Source organism: Triturus cristatus, chromosome 3_1 (assembly GCF_964204655.1).
Source record: "Triturus cristatus chromosome 3_1, aTriCri1.1, whole genome shotgun sequence".
Classification (NCBI taxonomy): Eukaryota; Metazoa; Chordata; class Amphibia; order Caudata; family Salamandridae; genus Triturus; species Triturus cristatus.
The window spans coordinates 1059578743-1059600217 of NC_140583.1; the positions used below are offsets into that span (position 1 = coordinate 1059578743).

Here is a 21475-nt window from a genome sequence, read left to right on the forward strand (position 1 = left end):
GTTCATTGACAAAGTTCCATCAGAGGACAGACGGGACTTTGAAGAAATTTTGCATGAGGGAAGTCTGGTTTCTAACCAGGTCATAAGTGCAGCGGCGGACGGGGCAACACTGGCAGCGCATGAATATGCACACGGAATCACAGCCAGAAGATCATCTTGGCTTAGATTGACGGCCTTGAAACCGGAAGCGCAGGCAAGAATTCTAAATCTGCCTTTCTCCGGTAGTTCTCTTTTTGGGTCCCATGCAGACGAAGAAATGGCCCGTATGAAGGCAGAGCTGGAGACCATGAAAGCCGTCGGGCTTGAAAAGAGAAAAGAGTTTCGACGCCGCAAGGGAAATGACAGGCGCAATTACCAACAGAGGGTTCAAACCCCTCATTGGCAAAAGAACCAGGACCAGCAAGGCCAAAAGAAACAGCAATACCAGTCCCGCAAACCATCCAGGGGACGGGGTAACAACAGGCAGTCTAATGCTGGAAACAAAGCTCCGGGGAAGCAATGAGAAGCCGCTTCCTCCGATGCTGTCCACCGCTCCGGTGGGAGGAAGTGTTGCACATCATCTTCCAGAGTGGCAATCCATCACAAAGGACAAGTGGGTCCTGAATATACTGCGTCATGGGTACTCGCTTCGTTTCAGAAGTCACCCCCCATCAATTCCTCCTGTCAATTCATCCCAGCATCTGAAGCAGCTCAGAGAAGAGGTAGCGACGCTTCTACTCAAATCTGCAATAGAAAAGGTACCCAAAAACCAAAAAGGAAAGGGAGTTTACTCCAGATACTTTCTCATTCAAAAGAGGAGTGTGAAGGCAGAGTTCAGACCCATTTTAGACCTACGGATACTGAACAAACACATAAGAAAGGAAAAATTTCGCATGCTGGCGCTCCACCAAATATATCCTCTTCTCCGGATGGGCGATTGGATGTGTTCGCTGGACCTTCAGGACGCATATTTCCATATTCCCATCCTGCGGAATCATCGAAAATTTCTCAGGTTTGTGGTAGGCAACTCTCACTATCAGTTCAAAGTCCTCCCATTTGGCCTGAAGTCAGCTCCTCGAGTATTCACAAAATGCGTGGCAGTAGTAGCGGCTGCTCTGAGGCGCGCAGGAGTCTTCGTCTATCCCTCCCTACCTAGACGACTGGCTAATAAAGGGCTCATCGCCTCAGAATGTGTGGTCACAGCTGTCGCTATGCCTGAACTTGTGTCGCAAGCTGGGTCTCAGAGTGAATGCCAGAAAGTCCAATTTTTCACCAACGCAGAGGATCCACTACCTGGGTGCAACTATAGACTCCGTAGTAGGAAAAGTGTTTCCTTCGGAGGAAAGACAGTCATCCATTATTCTAAAAGGCAGGCAGATTATAACCAACAATCTGTCGTCGGCAAGGCAAATCTCATCTCTGCTAGGGGCCATGGCATCCTGCATTTTCCTAGTGCCCAATGCCAGGCTAAGGATGCGTCCTCTCCAGCAAGATCTCGAGGACAAATGGGATCAAAGGAACTCCCTGTGGGAAGAAAAAGTTTGCCTCTCCTCTGCAGCCAAGCAGTCAGTCAAGTGGTGGCTGAAGCCAATGAATCTACAAGTGGGGATCCCCTTCCATCAAGAGCCCCCAACTCAGACCTTAATCACCGACGCATCCCTTCAGGGATGGGGTGCGCATTTTGGGTCTCTGCAAACTCAGGGACAGTGGTCCAGCAGCGAGCAGTTGTACCACATCAACATGCTGGAGCTCAGGGCAGTCCACCTAGCCCTCAAAGCGTTCCTGCCTGCGATCACGACGAGTACCATTCTAGTGCAGACGGACAATACCACCACAATGTACTACCTGAACAAGCAGGGGGGTACTCGATCCAGGACGCTCTCGCTGGAAGCTCAGTCCCTGTGGCACTGGATCCTAGCAAGGAACATCTCATTGAAAGCGGTGCACCTACCAGGAGAACTCAACGTGCAAGCGGACTTACTCAGTCGGCATTTTCAAGAACCAGAGGACTGGGTAATAAACGACGAGGTGTTAGAAGACATCTTCGTGGAATGGGGGTGTCCGCAAGTGGACCTCTTCGCGGACGAGCAAAACACAAAATGCCGAGGCTTCGCCTCAAGATACCATCGACCAGGATCCCTAGGGAATGCCCTTTTGATCAATTGGTCAATGACATTTGTGTACGCTTTTCCGCCTCTCCCACTAATCCCCAAGGTGGTGACCAAGCTGCAGAATTCATCAGCCAAGATGATACTCATAGCACCGGACTGGCCGAGGCAGTGGTGGTACACGGATCTCCTACACATGTCGATCCGCCCCCACAAGCGGCTGCCGTGCAGGCCGGACTTGTTGTCCAAGATGCGGGGGAAGATTTACCATCCCAGCCTTCCCTCGCTGAGCTTAACAGCATGGCTCCTGAAGTCCTCCAGTATGGCCATCTGAACCTCCCTCAAGAGTGTATGTCCATACTGAAGGAAGCCAGGAGGCCTTCGACGAGACACTCCTACTTCTGTAAGTGGAAAAGGTTTTATATATGGTGTGCTCAGCATCATTATGATCCAACTAAATGCCAGGAGGATGTAATTTTGCCCTATCTTCTACATTTAGCGAGGGCAGGGTTGAAATTTTCATCCATAAAGGTTCACCTAGCAGCCATAACAGCATACAGGTGTTCGCCTTCACAGCAGTCATTTTTTAAGGTGCAGGTGGTGAAGGATTTCTTGCAAGGTCTCAAGAAAGTCTATCCCCCTGTGAGACCTCCCTCTCCTTCCTGGGAGCTAAACTTGGTTCTGTCAAGGCTCATGGGTTCTCCCTTTGAGCCTATTCATAAGGCTACCCTACAGCACCTCACATGGAAGACAGCCTTTTTAATAGCCATCACTTCAGCACGGAGGGTCAGTGAGATACAGGCCCTCTGTTCTAAAGAACCCTACACTACGTTTCATCTCAATAGGGTAGTGATGAGGACTCATCCCTCGTTCCTTCCTAAGGTGGTATCGGAGTTTCATGTAAACCAAACCATCTCCTTACCAACCTTTTTTCCCAACCCCTCCTCTCCGGCGGAGAGGGCGTTGCATTCTCTAGATGTTAAAAGGGTCCTAAAATTCTATCTAGATAGGACTAAGAATGTCAGGAAATCTGATCAACTGTTTGTGAACTATGGGGTTGTCCGTATGGGCTTTGCTGCATCCAAACGTTCCATTGCTAGGTGGATTGTTTCATGTATTACATTGGCCTACCAACTGGCTCAGAAACCATTGGGGGCGCGCCCTAGAGCGCACTCTACAAGAGGAAAAGCGGCTACCGCTGCTTTTCTCAATAATGTCCCACTCTCCGAGATCTGCAAGGCAGCCACTTGGAGATCTGTCCACACCTTTACCAGACACTATTGTCTGGACTCGGACACCAGAGCAGACACTCCAGTAGGACAAGCCTCCTTGAGGAATCTGTTCCATACATAATCATTTTCATGATTCTTTTTCTCCATGGGTGGTACAATCTTTTTTTCATTTGCCTACAGGTGGAAGGTGAGCTTGCTACTCTATTCAGTGCTTATGACTATTGATGAGGATCCCCTGGAAGAGAAGGGTAAGTTACTTACCTGTAATCCTAGTTCTCTTCCAGGGGTATCCTCATCAAAGTCATAAGCAACCCACCCACCTCCCCAGGCAAATGAGAAGAAGTGTATTATTCGTTATGGAAAGGATATATCTTTGTGTTAGGACTACGGTCCCGCAAAGAACAACTGACCTAACTGTCACCCCTGAGGCATGATGGGATATGGAAGCCAGGGCTGCCTTAAAGGCACGGTGCCAGTTTTTACCTATACAGGGCTTTTTAGTCTCTATGGTATTGTATTGCAATGCAGCCTGCAGGCTAGCAATGTGTTGTGGATCTGTGTTTCCCACAGTTTTCTTTTTTGCTTTCTCATGAGTGTTTACCTCATTAAAAAAAAAAAAAAAGAGATTTAGGTGTTTTATTATACCTATATGTATTATTGGATGTGTATTTATACATTGCCTAGCCTTCTTTTTTAGGGGCTGCATTTGCTTGGGAAAAAATAATATATGTTTATACATATACAGAGCTGTATATATGTATGTTTTTTACATATATGATTTTATTATTTCCGGGGTCCCCGCACATGGGCGGGAATATTCAGTGCTTATGACTTTGATGAGGATACCCCTGGAAGAGAACTAGGATTACAGGTAAGTAACTTACCCTTATAGGCCTGCCGGTGGAACAAATTTGTGGCATGTTGCACAGCAAAGGCTGTGGATCCCCTTTCTGCCCCCCTTTCTAAAGTACTATTGTTCCTTCACTCTTTAGCCCAGCAAAGCTCTGCTCTGAGCACTATCAAGAGCTATCTTTCAGCCATCTCTGCCTTCCTTCGGCTTCCAGATCAGCCTTCTCTTTTCAAGTCCCTGATAGTTGACCGTTCCTTAAAAGGCTTAACATATCTTTTTCCTCCAGTACCCTTCGTTATGCCTCAGTGGGACTTGAATCTTGTACTAACTTATTTAATGTGCGCTCCCTTTGAGCCGCTTCATAACTGTCCCTTACGCCTCTTAATTCTTAAGACTGCTTTCCTGGTATCCATCACTTCTGCTAGAAGGGTGCGTGAGCTTCGGACTCTTTCTTCAAAGCCCCCTTTCCTGTCTGTCCAACCCGGACAAGGTGATTCTCCGAACCCGTCCATCCTTCCTTCCTAAGATGGTCACTGCCTTCTACATCGGGCAGACCATTACTTTGCCCACCTTCTTTCTGCATCCTTCTCAGGAGCAAGAGAGGCTCCACCGTCTGGACCCAAAGTGTGCGCTCTCCTTCTGTCTGGATCGGGCAAAACAGTTCCGGGTGGATGATCAATTTTTTGTTGGCTACTTGGGCGCAAAGAAGGGTCGGGCCTTACACAAACGCACCATTTCTCGATGGGTCGTGTTGTGTATTAAGGCTTGTTATTCTCTTGCTAAAAAGGAGCCTCCAGTCGGGCTACGCGCCCATTCCACCAGGGAGACGGCAGCCAATACTACCTTGGGAAGCGGTGCTCCTCTGAATGTAATCTGTCAGGCGGCCACGTGGGCAGCGCTGCACACGTTCACCAAACACTACTGCCTGGACAGCCAAGTCCGGAGAGACGGGTTCTTTGGCCGTTCTGTTCTCCAGGACTTTCTGGTGTGATCTTGGTTCGCAGACCCACCACCGGGGTTGGTATTGCTGAGGTATCTATTCGAAGGTAAGGAATCTATAACTAACGTGTTTCTTTCAGATGCACAAGTTACTCACCTTCAGTAACGATATATCTGTAAGAAACATTAGTTAGTTATAGATTCCTTACCGCCCCACCCATCCTCTCCGTTCTGCGAACTGATTTGTAGGGTAAAGGACATCCTTTCAGGGCCCTGGTTTTGTGCACCAGTGGTCAGTGTCTTGCATGGCTCTACGTTTTCTGATGCGGAAAGTTGTTTACAGAACTGACGTCAGTGCACAAGGGTGGCGTCTAAGTAGCTGCCGCAAAGTCAGCCCGGCGTGGACCTGGAGGCGACCGACACCACCTTCCGAACGCGGCAGAGGTACTGCTGACGAAACCTGTGCGCGCTGACGTCAGTTCTTTATCTTTCCGCGCCAGCAAGCGCAGATCCGGATTGAGCACGTACTTTAGTCACTTTTTGACTACTATTTTGAGACTTTTTGTCTCCTCTTTTTTCTCCTGGTGCACATAGGGATGCCCGGCTTTAAGTCCTGTGGGGCCTGTCACCGGAATATGTCGGTGGCGTACCCCCACGATGTTTGCCTATACTGCCTGGAGACTGCTCACAACTCCCGGGACTGCCGGGATTGCCGTGCCATGGCCCCCAAGGCCTTGCGGGAGCGGCGTCGGAAGTTGCTGGAGGTCCGGCATTCGTCACACCGCCACTCTGGGTCTAGGAGCTGCTCCCGGGACCGCTCGCGGGACCAAAGTCGTCGCTCCTCCGGATCCAAGTCTTCACTCTCCTATTCCGGTAAGCGACACCATAAAAAGAAGTCGAAGAAGCGTGTTCGCTCTCCGACGTCCCCCCCCGGAGCCGGACGCGGAGGACAGGGGCTTTGCCCCGGCGGCTCCTCTGGAGCCTGGGAGTCCCTCGGCTTACCCGCCATACCCAGGTCCGTCGGCGGCCCCACGGTCCCGTGTCCAGATCCTGTTGGCCCGGCGGCTCCACCACCGGTGCCACAGGATCCTGTGCCAGCGGCCCCGGCGCCGCACTGGGTGCCATTTATTCCTCCCTTGCCCCGGTTCCAGGACCATTTTGTTCTGACCTGGGATCCGCATTGGGAGACTGCTCCGGTCCGACCCCTGCCGGCGCCGTTCGTCCCAGCTCCAGCTTTGCCGCCGCGAAAGGCTCCCTCTACACCAGAGGTGGACGATGACTGGGAAGGGTCCGAGGACCCTCTTGCCCGGCAATATGACTCCGAGCAGGATTGGGTGGACAACTTGGAGGAGGCGGGCGACCTAGATGTCTCGTCGGACCAGGGGTTCGCATCTCCCCCGCCTACGATGGAGGAAGGCGCCTCGTACACGATGGTCCTCCGTCGGGCGGCTGAGGTCCTTAATCTTGACCTCCCCACTGTGGCCCTCAAGACCAACCTCCTCAGCGAGGTGCTCCAGACGGCGTCGACCTCGTCGGCGCCGTTACTTCCCGTCAATGACGCCCTTACCGACATCCTCTTGGGCACTTGGTTGAAGCCGGCCACGGGGGCCCCGCTGGATAAGAACGTCGCCGGGTGCCGGCGCCCGGTGACCCCGCTTTTTTGACGACTCACCCTACGCCTGAGAGCCTGGTCAATTAGACTTCGACGTCAGAGTGCTTTTCCTACGGCCCCGCCGGATAAGGACTGTAAGCGGTTGGATCAGTTTGGAAAGCGGTTGTTCTCTTAGGCCAGCTTGGAACTGCAGTCGGTGAACACCGCCTGCCTGTTGGGCCGCTACTCCCACGCGGTGTGGGATGCCGTTGCTCAGGTGTTGCCTCAGTGTCCTGTGGAAGTGCAGACTGTCCTTTCTCAGGCAATTGCTGAGGGTAAGGATGCAGCTAAGTTCGCCATTCGGTGTGGGTTGGACACCGCTGACTCATTGGGGAGGGCGATTTCTACAACTGTGGTGTTGCGGCGTCACGCCTGGTTGCGTTCGACTGGGTTCTCACCCGATGTCCAGAGCTCGCTCATGGACATGCCTTTCGATGGCACCCGCCTGTTTGGCGACAAGGCTGACAGTGCCCTGGAGTGCTTTAAGGATTGCCTGGCTATGGCCAAGTCCTTGGGCCTTTCTACCCAGAGCTCGGCCTCTCTGGATTTTCGTTCCTTTCGAGGCCACGAGGCAGTCAGGCGTGTAAGAAGTTGGCCTGATATATGATGTCACTAATTCTAGTGTACACCCTGTATCAGTCCAAACAACCCTTATGGTGATTGGTTGTAAAGTCAACCTTATAGACCAGCTATCCTAGTGGTAGCATGGACAAGAGCAGTCTTAGGCTAAACTCTGTATGGCATGTGAAGCCAGCTGTTATACCATTTGTAATCCCTTGAATACCAAATGAAAGGACACCACAACAGATGTATATAAAAATAGAATGTATTTATTCTAGTCAAAATACCCTCAGCACTCTTTATGAGATTCGAGGTAAGTACAACACAGTCTTATTTAAGCATACATTAAGTCACACAGGTAAGTAATACAGTTAGGCCCTAGGGGCCATGCAAACCATATACTAAGTAAGTGGTATAAGAACCACTGTCACGAACACAGGATAGGCCTACGCCTAGGGAATCGCTGGGGCTACACTATACTATCAAAGGTTAGGAAGTGGGAGGCCCACGGGATTCAGGTGTAGAGTGGAAACTCTCACGTGTAATGCGTAAAAGTCGATAGAAATCATAGTAGTTAAAAATTAAGAGTTTTAGGACACTTCTGGAGTAACTAGGAGGTCGAGACTTGGAAACTAGACCCTAGGATAGTCAATACCCTTGTGAGCACCGGAGTATTCAAGTTACCTAGCCCACGGGCTGTGGGTGCATAGGTGTGAACTTGGATCGGGTTTCGTCGTTGACTCCTATGGATGCCTGAAGGAAAGTTGCTGACAGGCAGTCAGTGAAGAGTGTCCGGTGGATCCCAAGGATGGGATCAAGAAGGAAGGTACCTGCAAGCAGAAGGGACAGAGCCTAGGTCACCAGCCAGGAGTCAGGAAGGAACCAGGCGATGTTGTGAAGATACAGGTGAAGAGGTGAAGCTTGTCGCAGCAGCCACGGGTCCCAGGAGGCGTCGAGGACGACCAGGACCAGGAGATGAGCTGTCCCACGGAGGCTCTTGCTGTCGGCGGCGTCGATGTCGAGCTAGGACCCAACAAGCCTTGGCAAGCGGAACCCACGCAGAATGGAGGACTTGCTTCTGGTGCAGACCAGGAAGGTCTGGGGTGCTTCTCTTTCACAGAGGAGCGAGTGCCAGTCTGGAGGAGCCGGACCAGCAAGATAAAATCAAAGGTTTGTCGTCGCAGAGGTCACTAGCCAACGGGCCAGCAACCGGACAACATGTCGAACAACTCAAGTGCAGAAGGGCCCCACGCAGAACACGTGAAGTGTGGGGAGCTGATCTTCTTTGCAGATGGTGCTCGGGATTGGGGCTTCTCAATTCCCCAAGCACAGCCTCGAGGGAGCCTCAGACGTCGCGCTAGTCAGTTACTAGCCACTTTTCCCAAGTCGCCGGTACCACATCCCTCGTCGCCTCCACGGGTCTCAGTTTTGCTGTCGATGTGGATCTGGTTCAGAGGTGTCTGGAAGTCACGGCGCTGGTCAGTCTCTGCAGTCGTCCCTCGTAGGATCAGTCGCAAAACAAGCAGCGGTCGCTGGATGGTGCCTGGTTGCCCAGGGTGGTCACTCCTTGGCCACAAGGGAGATTCTTCAGTCTTCTTCCTGAGGTCAAATGTCGAAGGTCCAGAGTTTCTGTTCAAGTTGCAGATTCGGGATAATCTAATCCTGCAGGGCTCAGCTACCTACTGATATACTGGGCTAATGGGCTGGGCTACCTGCAAGGTCCCTCCTATGGGTGGGACCAGGAAGGGGAGTGGTTACACCCCCTTTCCTTTGTCCAGTTTCGCGCCAGAGCTAGGGCTGGAGTGCCCCAGCGCCGGTTTGAACTGGACTATGCATGGGACACCTTGTGTGCCCCAGGCAGTGTCTAGTTTCTTTCATCCCTCCCTGCCCCAATACACTAAGTCCTGTCTGGGGTGGTGCTAGCACCTCCCAAGGCAGGAAACCTATTGTCCAAGCCTCCCTCGCTGGAAGGACTCCCAGCAGCAGGAGGCCAGACTTGTGTCTGTGACAGCAGCATCCATTTTGTGATGCTGGGGCTCTGGTTAACTTTAACCGGGTAAGTAGGTCTCAACATGTCTTCTCCCTCTAGAAGGGAGGAATAATATCCTCATCGCCAGAAATGGTATGGGGGTATTATTCCAAAGTGTTAGACACCTTACACGACATGTTTCGATAAAGCCAAACCATAGTTACCATAACCGTTTAAGATTATAAGGCACTTTAAGTGTATATGGTAGGCTATATCATAGAACAGCCATAAGGACATGGTTCCGAAAGCTGCAGACAGGCTCAGCTCATGCTAGAGCACCATCTCACATGTTACCAAGCACTCTGCCTCCAGGATTGTTAAGGCCTGCCATAGGAGTGGCTGATAGGTACACGTGTCTATATATAAGGTAGGTATAGCAATACTACACCTAAGCAAGGGGTGATTACACGTCCTTGCCCCAGCTGAGTGATCAGCCAGTTGTGTCATAATGGAAGGCCAGGCCAGGGGTGGCATAATAAATGCTGCAGCCCCTGGTAGGCCTAGCGTACACCTATGCCCTGGGTACCTAGGGTACACTATACAGGGGCCAATAAGGTGATCCTTACCAATTGGGTTATGCACCTAGAGTACATAGTAGGAATTTAGAGCGAGAACAGCTGGGCTGTGGGTCTGATTAGCAGGCCCACAGCCACATCTAAGTCGAAAACTAGTGAAGCAAAAGCAAGAAGTGGGGGTGAACATAGAAAGCAGACCCTACTCTCCTACAAGGCGCGCCTGTCCCCTAAGCCTGGGCAGACCCAGCCCCAGCGCGGTCGAGGTTGCGGTTTCCGCAGGGGCGGGCGGGGAATCAGCGTGCAGGTCAGTCTACCTCCACCCCCGCTGCTTTCGCCTCCAAACCTTCCTAATCTGAGCTTCGGGGAGCACCCAATGCCGGTGGGTGGCAGGATCCGCCACCACCTCCCTCACTGGCGCGACATTACATCAGACAGATGGGTGGTGCAGATCATCTCTCACGGGTACTCCCTCCCCTTTCAGTCCTCCCCTCCTGCCATGCCACCTAGGTGCCACCGCATGTCGGGGGATCATTTGATTCTTCTCCGCCAGGAAGTCACGGCCCTCTTGGCCAAGGGGGCCATCGAGTGCGTCCCTGGCCCAGATGTAGGGAGTGGTTGTTATTCCCACTATTTTCTGGTCCCCAAGAAGGACAAAGGGGGTCTGCGTCCTATCTTGGACCTCCGGGACGTCAACCGCTTCCTCCGGAAGGAGAAGTTCAAGATGCTGACTCTGGCTCAGGTCTTAGCTGCCCTCGACCCTGGAGACTGGATGGTAGCGTTGGACTTGCAGGATGCATATTTTCACATTCCTGTCCTGCCTGCCACCGGCGTTTCCTGTGGTTCACGGTAGGCCACGAGCATTTTCAATTTGCCGTGCTCCCCTTTGGCCTTACCAGTGCCCCTCGGGTGTTCACGAAAGTGATGGCGGTGGTCGCAGCTCATCTCCACAGGTCAGGGGTGTCAGTCTTCCCCTACCTCGACGACTGGTTGTTGAAGGCGGGCTCGCCCCAGACAGTCGTCACCCACCTTCAGACTACGGCCGACCTCCTGCATTTGCTGGGGTCTCCCTCAACGTGCCGAAGTCGCACCTGAGTCCAACTCAGAAGCTCTCCTTCATTGGAGCGGTTCTGGATTCAACTCTGTTTCGGGTTTATCCTCCCGAACAGCGAGTCCAGGATATTCAGGCTATGATTCCGATCTTTCATCATCTGTCCCGGGTTTCAGTCAGGATGACCCTCCGGCTTCTGGGCCTGATGGCCTCCTGCATCCTGCTGGTGACACCAGCTAGATAGCATATGCGGGCTCTGCAGTGGGACCTGAAGTTCCAGTGGGCGCAACATCAGGGCAACCTGTCCGATCATGTCCAGATCTCGGGAGGGCACTGCACAGCAGTTGCAGTGGTGGCTCACGAATCGCGATTGGGTCAGTGACAGAGCCCTCTCCCTTCCCCCAACCGGACCACACAGTGGTGAGGGATGCGTCCCTCCTGGGATGGGGAGGACACTTGGGAGAGGCGGAGATCAGAGGCCTCTGGTCTCCGGTGGAGTCCCGACTCCATATCAACCTTTTGGAGCTTCGGGCGATCCAGCTTGCACTGAAAGCATTCCTTCCCTCTATCCGGGGAGGTGTGGTGCAGGTGTTCACAGACAACACCACTGCCATGTGGTATTGCAACAAACAGGGCGGGGTGGAATCCTGGACCTTATGTCAGGAGGCTCTGCGCCTCTGAACGTGGCTGGAACATCAAGGCATTACCTTGGTGGTTCAACACCTGGCATGTTCTCTGAACACCAGGGCAGACGAACTCAGCCGCCGGTGCTTGATGGATCACGAATGGCGTCTGAACTCGGACGTGGTGCAAGGTCTCTTTCGGCAGTGGGGAGAGCCTTGGTTAGATCTATTCGCCACCGAAGAGACCGCGCAATGTCGTCAGTTCTGCATGTTGGAATTTCCAAGGCGGCACTCGTTCGGCGACGCTTTTCGCCGCGAGTGGAGTTGCGGTCTGTTGTACGCCTATACCACTACTGCCCAGAGTGCTGAAGTCGATTCGGCGCGACCGGGCCCAAGTCATCCTTGTGGTTCCGGATTGGGCATGAAGATACTGGTATCCTGAGCTACTCAGCATGGTGATCGTTCCCCCGATCTGTCTGCCTCTTCGGCAGGATCTTCTGCCGCAGCAGCAGGGGACAGTCCTGCACCCGAAACTGTCCAGCCTCCACATCCTTGTGTGGAGATTAAGCAGCCACAGTTGACGGCTTTTGACCTTCCTCCCGAAGTCTGCAAGGTTATTCTGGCAGCCAGACGTCCCTCCACGAATCAGTATACGCCTGCTGATGGAATACATTTTGTGAATATTGTACAGAACCATCTATTGACCCCTTATCTGTCTCCCTGGCAAATATCCTCCTGTTTATCCTTTCTCTGGCTCAGCAGGGATCTGCTTTGGGCACTTTGAGGGGATACCTTTTGGCTTTTCTTAAGCTGCTAGATCAGCCTTCACTTTTTAAGTCCCCTCTGGTGCAGAGATTTTTCAAGGGGTTAACCCACTTGTTTACCCCTTTTCTTATGCCACAATGGGACCTTAATTTGGTCCTTACTTTCTTGATGTGCGCACCGTTTGAGCCGATTCACAACTGTCTTCTATGGTTGCTCACTATCAAAACAGCTTTTTGGTGGCAGTTGTCTCTTCCAGGAGTGTGAGCGAACTACAGGCCCCGTCATCACAGCCTCCTTACCTTACAGTTTTCCCGGACAAAGTGATACTGAGAACTAGGGCATCCATTTTGCCCAAGGTTCTAACTCCCTTCCATCTAGGACAGTGTGAGAAAGTGCCATCTTTCTTGCATGGTATGCCCCCACTTTTTGCTGAATTGCTGAATGTACTTTGACTGAGTGTGCCCTGGACTCCTGCCAATCAGGTGCCCAGGGCCTATATTCCTACCCTAAAAGCCTCAAACCCAAATTGGCAAACCCTTGCCACATGTCAGCCCCTGGTAAATGGTACCCTAGGTACCCAGGGCCTTGTGACCAGGGAAGGTCTCTAAGGGCTGCAGCACTCATTGTACCACCTTCAGAGGCCCTGTACCTTAACACACACACACTGCCCTTGCAGGCTGAGTGTCTGGGTACAAGACAAAACAGAGTCGACATGGCACACACCCCTGTGTGCCATGCCCACCACCTACACTGCCCTGGCATACATCAGCCGCCACTCTACCTGGGTGCCCTATGCCAGTGGTGTGGGCACAAGAGCATGAGCCCTGTGCCCCTACAGTACCCAGGTCCATTCCTGGGCACTGTAAGTGCAGTGCTGCCATTTAAGAGTACATGGTGCTGAGAGCTCGTCAAACACGAACTCCACAGCACCATAATGGCAACACTGAAGACTGAGAAGTTTGGTATCAAACTTCTCAGCACATTTAACCCGCACTGATGCCAGTGTGGGATTTAATGTACAAAGCACCACAGAGGGCATCTTAGAGATTCCCCCCGAAACCTAACCTACAATCCACGTCTGGTCTGGGAGGCTGTTTAGGCTGCCACACAGCAGACCTGTTGCTGGACCCCTGGGTAGGAGAGCCCCCACTCTCCTGGGCCTGCAACAATGCACATCCTGGGCGAGGTGCTATGTCTCCTCCCCCAGGATGGACAGGGGGAAGCTTCAAAGGCATGCCGCCTCTGTGAGCTTCCCCAGGCCACTTGCTGTACCCAGCAAACTGTCCCCCATCGGTTCCAACCCCCACTGTGGCGGGAAGACTGGCCGGAAACCCCAAATAAGGACAGGGGATGTGCCAGCCTGCCGACTCCACCCCTCAGGTGGGGGAGGCGAGGTGAAGCACATTTCCGGGCACTCGCCATCTTGAAGATGGGAGGCCCTGCCCAATCAGGACTAGGCTACTGCCCCCCTTCCACAGGAGAGTGGCAGAATAGGGGGTGTACCCACCCCAGAACAGGGACCCATTGTTCCCTGCCCTTTACCTACCTGTAATGCCCCAACATCTAGTATTTAGGGGCACCCTGAACCTTCCTTCCTTAGATTCTAGATTCCGAAAAACAAAGAAGAGCAAGAAGAAAGAAGACCTGCCGTGCAGCTGGTAAGAAGAGGAAGACACCAACTGCTTTGGCCCCAGCCCTACCAGCCTGTCGACCCTCGAACCTGCTCCTGCTACATCCCAGCACCTCTTGTGGCCAGCAACCTTACAAACCCCGGAGGACCTGGCTACTTTTTGGCTCTAAACAACTGGGACTCCCATGAGCAGAGGCTCTGCTCAAAACCAGCTTCTAACACATGGCATCAGCCCGGAACCGCGAACCCTGCACACTCTGCACCCGCCAAGTCTGGCCTGTGCCGGAGTGATCAAAGACCCAGAGGACGTCCCCTCGGCAACTGTGACCCTGAATCTGGCACCCAAGGACTCACCTCGGCGTTCCTGACGACGCCTGCAGCCTCAGAACCAGGTATCCCCCTTCTCCCCCCCCCCCTTCCACGATCAACAGAGGGTAAGATTTCCCGACACCAAAAGGCACCCCTGCACCCAGGGCCTTGTGGCCCCCTGTGCCCAACTCCTGGGTACGTACCTATCCTCCAACTCCCCAACTTACCTCTCGAAGTGGTGGTGGCATCTGAAGAATCTTTGTCCCCGAGCTTGCAGCCTTTGTTCAACCAGGAGCTTTCTTATTGAAATCCATTGAGCGCCCGAAGACTCAAAAGCACCCTGCACCCAGCCGCCCGAGTGGCTATTTCCCCATTTGCCTTGAGCAAGTGACCAGGAGCCCAGCTCCCACAGCCGCGTGGCCTGCTAGTCAGCAGCCACCAACCAAGGACCCCTGCCTCCCATAGGATAACATTGGGCCTAACTCACTCTGCATCCGCTGCCCCTGTGCCACTGTACTTACCTGACCCTGGGAGACCCCTGAGTCTGTGCCCAGAACCTTAACTCTGCCAGTCGAGTACTTAACCAAAAGCCGATAACCCAATTTTCCTCCATAGGTTAACATTGACTGGTTTCTTCTGAAATTTCTTCCAAGTGTGGAGTTTCTAAAATTTAAATATTCACCAAAAATCAACCGAGTAACGAAAACACTCACCTGCTATTAGGAGAGATCTCAGTGCTGGATCTTGGTGCCCAGCACTGACCCTGAAAAGTACTCACAACCGTACTTACCATTAACCCAATTTTCTTCATAGGAAATCATTGACTGTTTTTCTGTGAAATTTCTTCTAAGTGTTGATTTGTGCAAACTACAAATATTCTTTAAAAATCGTACCAAATCTGAAAACGTAATTGCTTACCTGTTTTAGATTGAGGTCTCAGTACTGAGCCCAGTACTGAATTACAAAAGTTACGAGAACATACCATACCTGTAACTTGAATTTTCTCCCATAGGGAATCATTGACTGTTTTTCTATGAAATTTCTTCTAAGTGTCGATTTTTGCAAACTACAAATATTCTTTAAAAATCGTACCAACTCTGAAAACTTAGTTGCTTACCTGTTTTAGATTGAGGTCTCAGTACTGAGCCCAGGAGCCCAGTACTGGATTACAAAAGTTACGAGAACATACCATACCTGTAACTTGAATTTTCTCCCATAGGGAATCATTGACTGTTTTTCTATGATATTTTTTCTAAGTGTCAACTTTTAAAATAGCAAAATATTGCCTAAAAATCACAACAGTAACTAAGTCGACTTTACTCACTTGTTTCCAAGAACTGTCCCAGGACTGAATCTAGGATCCAGTCCTGGAGTTAGAAAACTAATCCTGAAAGTAATCTATTGCAAATAACTTAAAACTTCTATTGAGCTCAATGTGTTATTGTGTTTGAAATTGTGTTGCCTATTGCAACAATCTGTAACTATCTACAAAAGTCAATTGCATATTGCAAAAGTATTCAACTAAAGCCTCTCATCCTGAGAAAGTATATTTTAATACCAATTGTTGGTTCTAAAATAAAACAGACATATATTTTTTATATAAACCATTGGCCTAGAGTTCAGTTATTGAGTGTGTGAGACCATTTGCTGACTGAGTGTTTACAACAAATGCTTTACACTGTCCTCTGATACTGCCTTACTGCTCGACCAAGCTACCACTTTAGAGAGTAAGGTTATATCTAACTTAAGCCTCTGCCAAACCTCTGGGGACTGTAGACTCTGTGCACACTGTACCTATTTGGGAACAGTATATACAGAACCACTTTCTCACAGACAGTCCTTTATTCTGCCCACTTTCTATACACTTCCGTATCCTTCCAAGGAAGAGGAGTGTGTCCACCGTCTGGACCCAAAAAGATCGTTCTCGTTCTACCTTGATTGCTCAAAAGAGTTTCGGGTGGATGACCAACTGTATATAGGATATGTGGGAGCAAAGAAAGGGTGTGCTGTCCAAAAGAAGACTATACCACACAGGGTTATCCTCTGCATCAAAATGTTATGCCTTGGCAAAGAAGCAGCCTGTCAAAGGCCTTATGGCCCATTCCATGTGGGCGTAAGCAGCCACCAGAGTGCTCCAGCGTGGTGTTCCTATTTCTGACATCTGCCAAGCAGCTACATGGGTGTCTTTGCACACGTTTGCCAGCCACTATTGCCTGCATTTTCAGGTTCGCAGGGAGGGCCTGTTTGTCCGCTCTGACTTATAGGATTTCCTGGTTTAAAGCTTTTCCGCAGTCCCTTGAGTATCTGTTCAAAGGTAAGAAATCTGGGGCTAGATGTCTCTATGAGATGGATACATTATTTTCCTTCGATAACGCCTTATCTGGTAGAGACATGATCTAGCCGTAGATTCCTTACCGACCCACCCATCCTCCCCGCACTGTGGAATTGTCTTTTAGTGTTATTGCTGTTTCCTTCTGGTGTGGAAAGTCGTGAAAAGTACTGACGTCAGCGCGCCGGGTTGGCGCGACGAACATGGCGCAGATGACGTCACGTGGAGTTGACCGATGCCACCTACCAGCGCGCAGAGGTGTACTGCTAAGAAAAATCTTCTGCATCCAGCCTGATGCTTGGAAGTTGAAAGGTAAGGAACCTGCGGCTAGATCATGTCTCTACCAGATAAGGCATTACTGAAGGTAAGTAATTTCTTTTTATGTTTTGATTTGAGCACACTGAGCTTGCGACTACTGCAAGAAGCAGCAGAGCAAAATGCCAGCAGTTCAAATGATGGGCTCTGCTGAGCATAAGAACGATGGATTTAACCCAGATCTCTTGACTGGAGATGTAGGACAAGGTCTTAGCCAATCTTTTGGATAAATCAACATATGAAAATTGAAGTAGCAGTGACACAGGGTATTCAGTGCTGGTGTACTGTCTGAGCAAGAGAACTACATCTTCATTGCTTCCAAAGCCAACCAGTAATCAGCTCAGTGAAAATCAAGAACTCTTGTGTAAGCTTTAATTTATGTAATGATTCGGATCAAGAAACTGGCTAGCTGTTGCCGATGTTTTGTTGATATAAAATTGTTTTTCACTGTATTTGTATACACTTGCATAGACCAAAATTATCAAAATAGATTTTATGTTCAAGAGATTCCAATTTTATACACAAGAAAGAATGTAACAATATGAAAAAGAGGAAGAGTGTTGCTAAGTGGGTTCTACCCACTTAATCCCCAGGGATTTTTCACTTGTGATTACCTGAGTTTGGCCTTTTTTCTGTCAGTGGGCCCTACTACCCAAGTCACACTCGATGTAAATGAACTGAGAGTGCTAACCAGCAGTGTCTGTCTTTTAAGATGAGGCCACTGCTGGATAGCTAAGGTAAGAGGCAGTAGGCTGGTTACACGCAAACCCATGAGCACAAACTGTACTCGGGCTGCACATGTTCGACTGCTGTCTTGTGCATTTGGGTAACTGCACACAGGTAGCCTGTCGCACAAGGGACTCTTCACTGCTACTAGCAGAACAAGCACAAATGGTTGAGATTGGTCCTATGCCCCCTGAGACGGAGCCTGGTCCTCACTGGGACCAAGCAGAGAAGGAAACACATGTTGCTTTTTGAAAATTCCCTGTGGAAGGACAAGCCCCCAAGGATCAGCACATCAGTACATTAATTCATTTTTGCTTGGGACCCCCTACCTGAACTAACTTTTTACCCCTAATGACCCATCTCCTGAGGCCTTCCACAGTAAACAACCCCATCCCCTGGGACACCAAAACACTGCCAGGCACATTGCCTGTGCCAGTGCTTTGGGGGAGAGGTGGGTGTGGTGACTCGGCACATTGTATTGCAGCATTTATATAGCTATTAGTACCCTTATGTGGAGTGCTGAACCACTTGACTACGTGTATGGTATGGTGTGTGGTTTGAAGGGTGTTTTAGTTTTCTCCTATGTGGTATGTGTGTTTCCATGCAATGCGTGATGACCACTGAGGTGCAGTTATCGTGTTATGGGATGCAGCACATAGCTAGCTGTATATTGTATGATAAAGTGTAAGAGACAGACACAGTTTATGTTACCCAGTATTGGAACTTTTATAGATTCTCATGCTTTGTATCATTCCCCGTCGTCGGAATGGGAGCCTCGGTAAACAAAAAATATATCATAACCATAGAAACAAAAGAGAAAATAGGCTTAGGCCTCATCTCATTTTGTAGTACATCACCCTCTTTGTGTAAAAGAGCCCAAACTTTTGCCAGGACCATCCAGCACAGCCTCACCCTTTGGAACCTTCCTGAGAGAGCTCAGAACCTCAGATTTTTCTACCGCACGTTGTGCTAGGGAGTCTCCACTGAGCTCTGCTCAGTTTTTTCACAAATTTTCTCTTAGAAATCTACATTTTACCATCTATAGTGACATTATGTCAGAAAAGGAAAAGAAAGCCTTATTCAGACCCTGTGCTTCTTGTGGAAAGAAGAGACTTTTCATTGAGGATAAGCATGAGAGTTGTATTTACTGCTTATACCCGGAACACAAGGCCACAGACTGCAAGATTTGTCGGACCTTATCTACCAAGACTTTGCGGGACAGAGAAGGTCGGTTGCTGACATGGCTGCAAAAGCTGAAGACCAGGAAGGAGGTTCTCTCTTCAGATGAGGAGGATTCGATTTCTGGCACCTCCTCCAGGAGATCAAAGAAGAAGGGTAGGTCATCTCCCTCCATCTCTGCGGAACCCCCTGTCAAAGCCCCTCACGGGATCTCTGAAAGGTCTGAGGAGGCTGGTCCCATGAAATCTCCTCACGGAAGTGAAAAGGAGAGGCAGGGACAGGCTGCTGGTGTGGACACAGCCTCTAGGGACAAAAAGGAGGTTTCCATATCTTCTCCTCCGTCCCAAAAGGAAAAGCCTGCGAAGAAACACTCTGCAGGAACTCCACAGATGGCTCCGGTGAAGAAACAGCGTCCGTCGACGCTGACTAAAGCAGGTACGTCGACGACGATTTCCATAGTAAAGACTGTTTCCTTGGCGTCGTCGACGGGACTGTCGACTATGTCTGCTGCATCGTTTACGACCGCTTCATTCTCGTCTTCGACGACGAAGACCACTACGACGATGAGAACGACGTCGTCGTCGATGCTGATGACGACGAGTTCGTCGACGAGACCATCGACGGTTGTCCCGTCGACTATGGAGAAAGCTCCGTCTATCGGGGACGGGGATTGACTGCATTTTGTTCTGTGACCTAATAAAGTCTGTTTAAAAAAAAAAAAAAATGAAGAAAGCTCCGTCGACGAGCTTGCCGTCGACGAAGAAGAAGGCTCCGTCGACGATCCTTCCGTCGACGACGATTCAGGCATCGTCGACGACCTCATTGTCGACGACGATTCACACTCCGTCGACGAAGACTACCGTGCCGTCGACGATTTCATCGTCGATTTCGTCGACGCTTGGGATTCCTTCGACGACGACTCCGTCGACGGCGAAAAATTCAGGATTTTCAATACAGAGGTTGAAAATTACACCGGACATGACTTCGCCTAGGCGGGTTACGCCTTTACCACCATCTATGCTTCTAGATGAGTCGGAGGACGAGGATGAGGGTGAGCAGTATGGGGGTGCCTACAGTCCCTCAGATCTGCATGTAAAGCAGCAAGAGACTGATACTGAGGAGTATTATGGTCAAGAGGAGCAGGAGGAGCAACAATATGTTCAACAAGAAGTACATCCTCGCACTTTGAGGCAGGACATGATAGCTTTACCAGTTGCTCTGGTTACGGACTTGCAGATGATGTTGCAGGACTACAGAGCTCGTTTTCCATCACACCCTGACGTCCCACCAGTGCACCCATCTACATCAGTGGTTCCGCGAGGGCCGGCAGTGGACTTGCCACCTCTTCCTAAAGACATACCCCGTACCTCGTCAATGGTGGTACCAGTAGTGGTTCCTCAGACTTCGTATCCGGAACCTACCAATGAGGATACACAAGATGTGGATACGGATGACAACGATGAGGGGCACGTGGTCCCACTAACTGATCCAGGGGATCCGGATGTGGATCCTGATGACACTGGGATGCAAGATCCGGATGCTGCAGGGCGGGAGACGAACGTGTCGCCTCCGGCAGATATTGGGGGGTTCCATAATCTTATGGAGCGTGCATCCAAGAGGTTTGGTCTGCCTCTTACAGTGGAACAGTCGGACTGTTTTCTGTATGACTTTAAGGCGCAGTATAAAAAGTCGGTCAGATCAATTCCCATCATTGAGCATGTGTGGGATGAGGGAATTAAGACTATGCAGAACCCAGCTACGGTCATCCCAGTTCTTCCCCGGCTGGAGAAGAAATACAAGGCCCCTGAGGGCAGTCCTGCATGTCTTCTGGACAACCAAAGCCTGACTCGGTAATATCTCAGGCCGCACAAAGCAAGTCCAAGAATCCGTCAACACCTTTGACTACGCCTCCGGATAAGGATGGCAGGCGGCTGGACAATGTAGGGAAGAGATTTTCCACCATGGCCAATTTGTTGGTTCGAGCGGCAAATTCATTAGCCATTCTAGGCAGGTACGACCGCCAGATGTGGTGCGACATGGAGCCGTTTATGGATCTACTGCCAGATTTGAGTCAGGAGGAGGCCAGGCAGGTTCTCATGGAAGGAGAGAGATGTTCTTCTGAAGTCATTGACTGTGCTATGGACATAGCCTCTACTGCTTTCAGGTCTTTGGCAGGGTCAGCGGTCTTGCGCCGTCAAGGCTGGTTAAAAGCAACCTGGTTCCGTCAGGAGGTCCAAAATAAGATCCTGGACCTTCCTTTTGACTGAGAAATGCTTTTTGGTAAGCATGTCGATGAGGCTCTGCAAAGCATAAAGAAGGACACGGACACAGCAAAGTCCTTAGGATCCTTGAATTATCGCATGGTTCCATTCAGAGGAGCACGTGGACGAGGGTTCTCTACTTATAGAGGAAACCAACGTCAGTATTCCACACAGTCAGGACAGTCATATAAGAATCAGTACTCAAACCAACGCCAAGGTCAATCGGCGTCTTTCTCTCGTCAGTCCCAGAGAGGACCTCAGAATCGTCAGGGACGAGACAATGCCAAGAGGCAATAGCGGCCTCCTGGCTCTGACTACTGTTCCTCCCCTACCAAGAACACCGGTTGGGGGCAGGATCTCCTATTGTCTGGACAGCTGGGTCCTTATAACATCGGACCGGTGGGTGTTGAATATTGTTCAGAGTGG

The 21475-nt window shown here is 50.6% G+C and overlaps 1 protein-coding gene across 1 annotated transcript in view; it reads left to right on the top strand.

Moving 5' to 3' along the window:
• Nucleotides 1-21475, top strand: part of KMT2A (lysine methyltransferase 2A) — a 1466550-nt gene that overhangs the window by 1387752 nt on the left and 57323 nt on the right. The window lies entirely within an intron of this gene.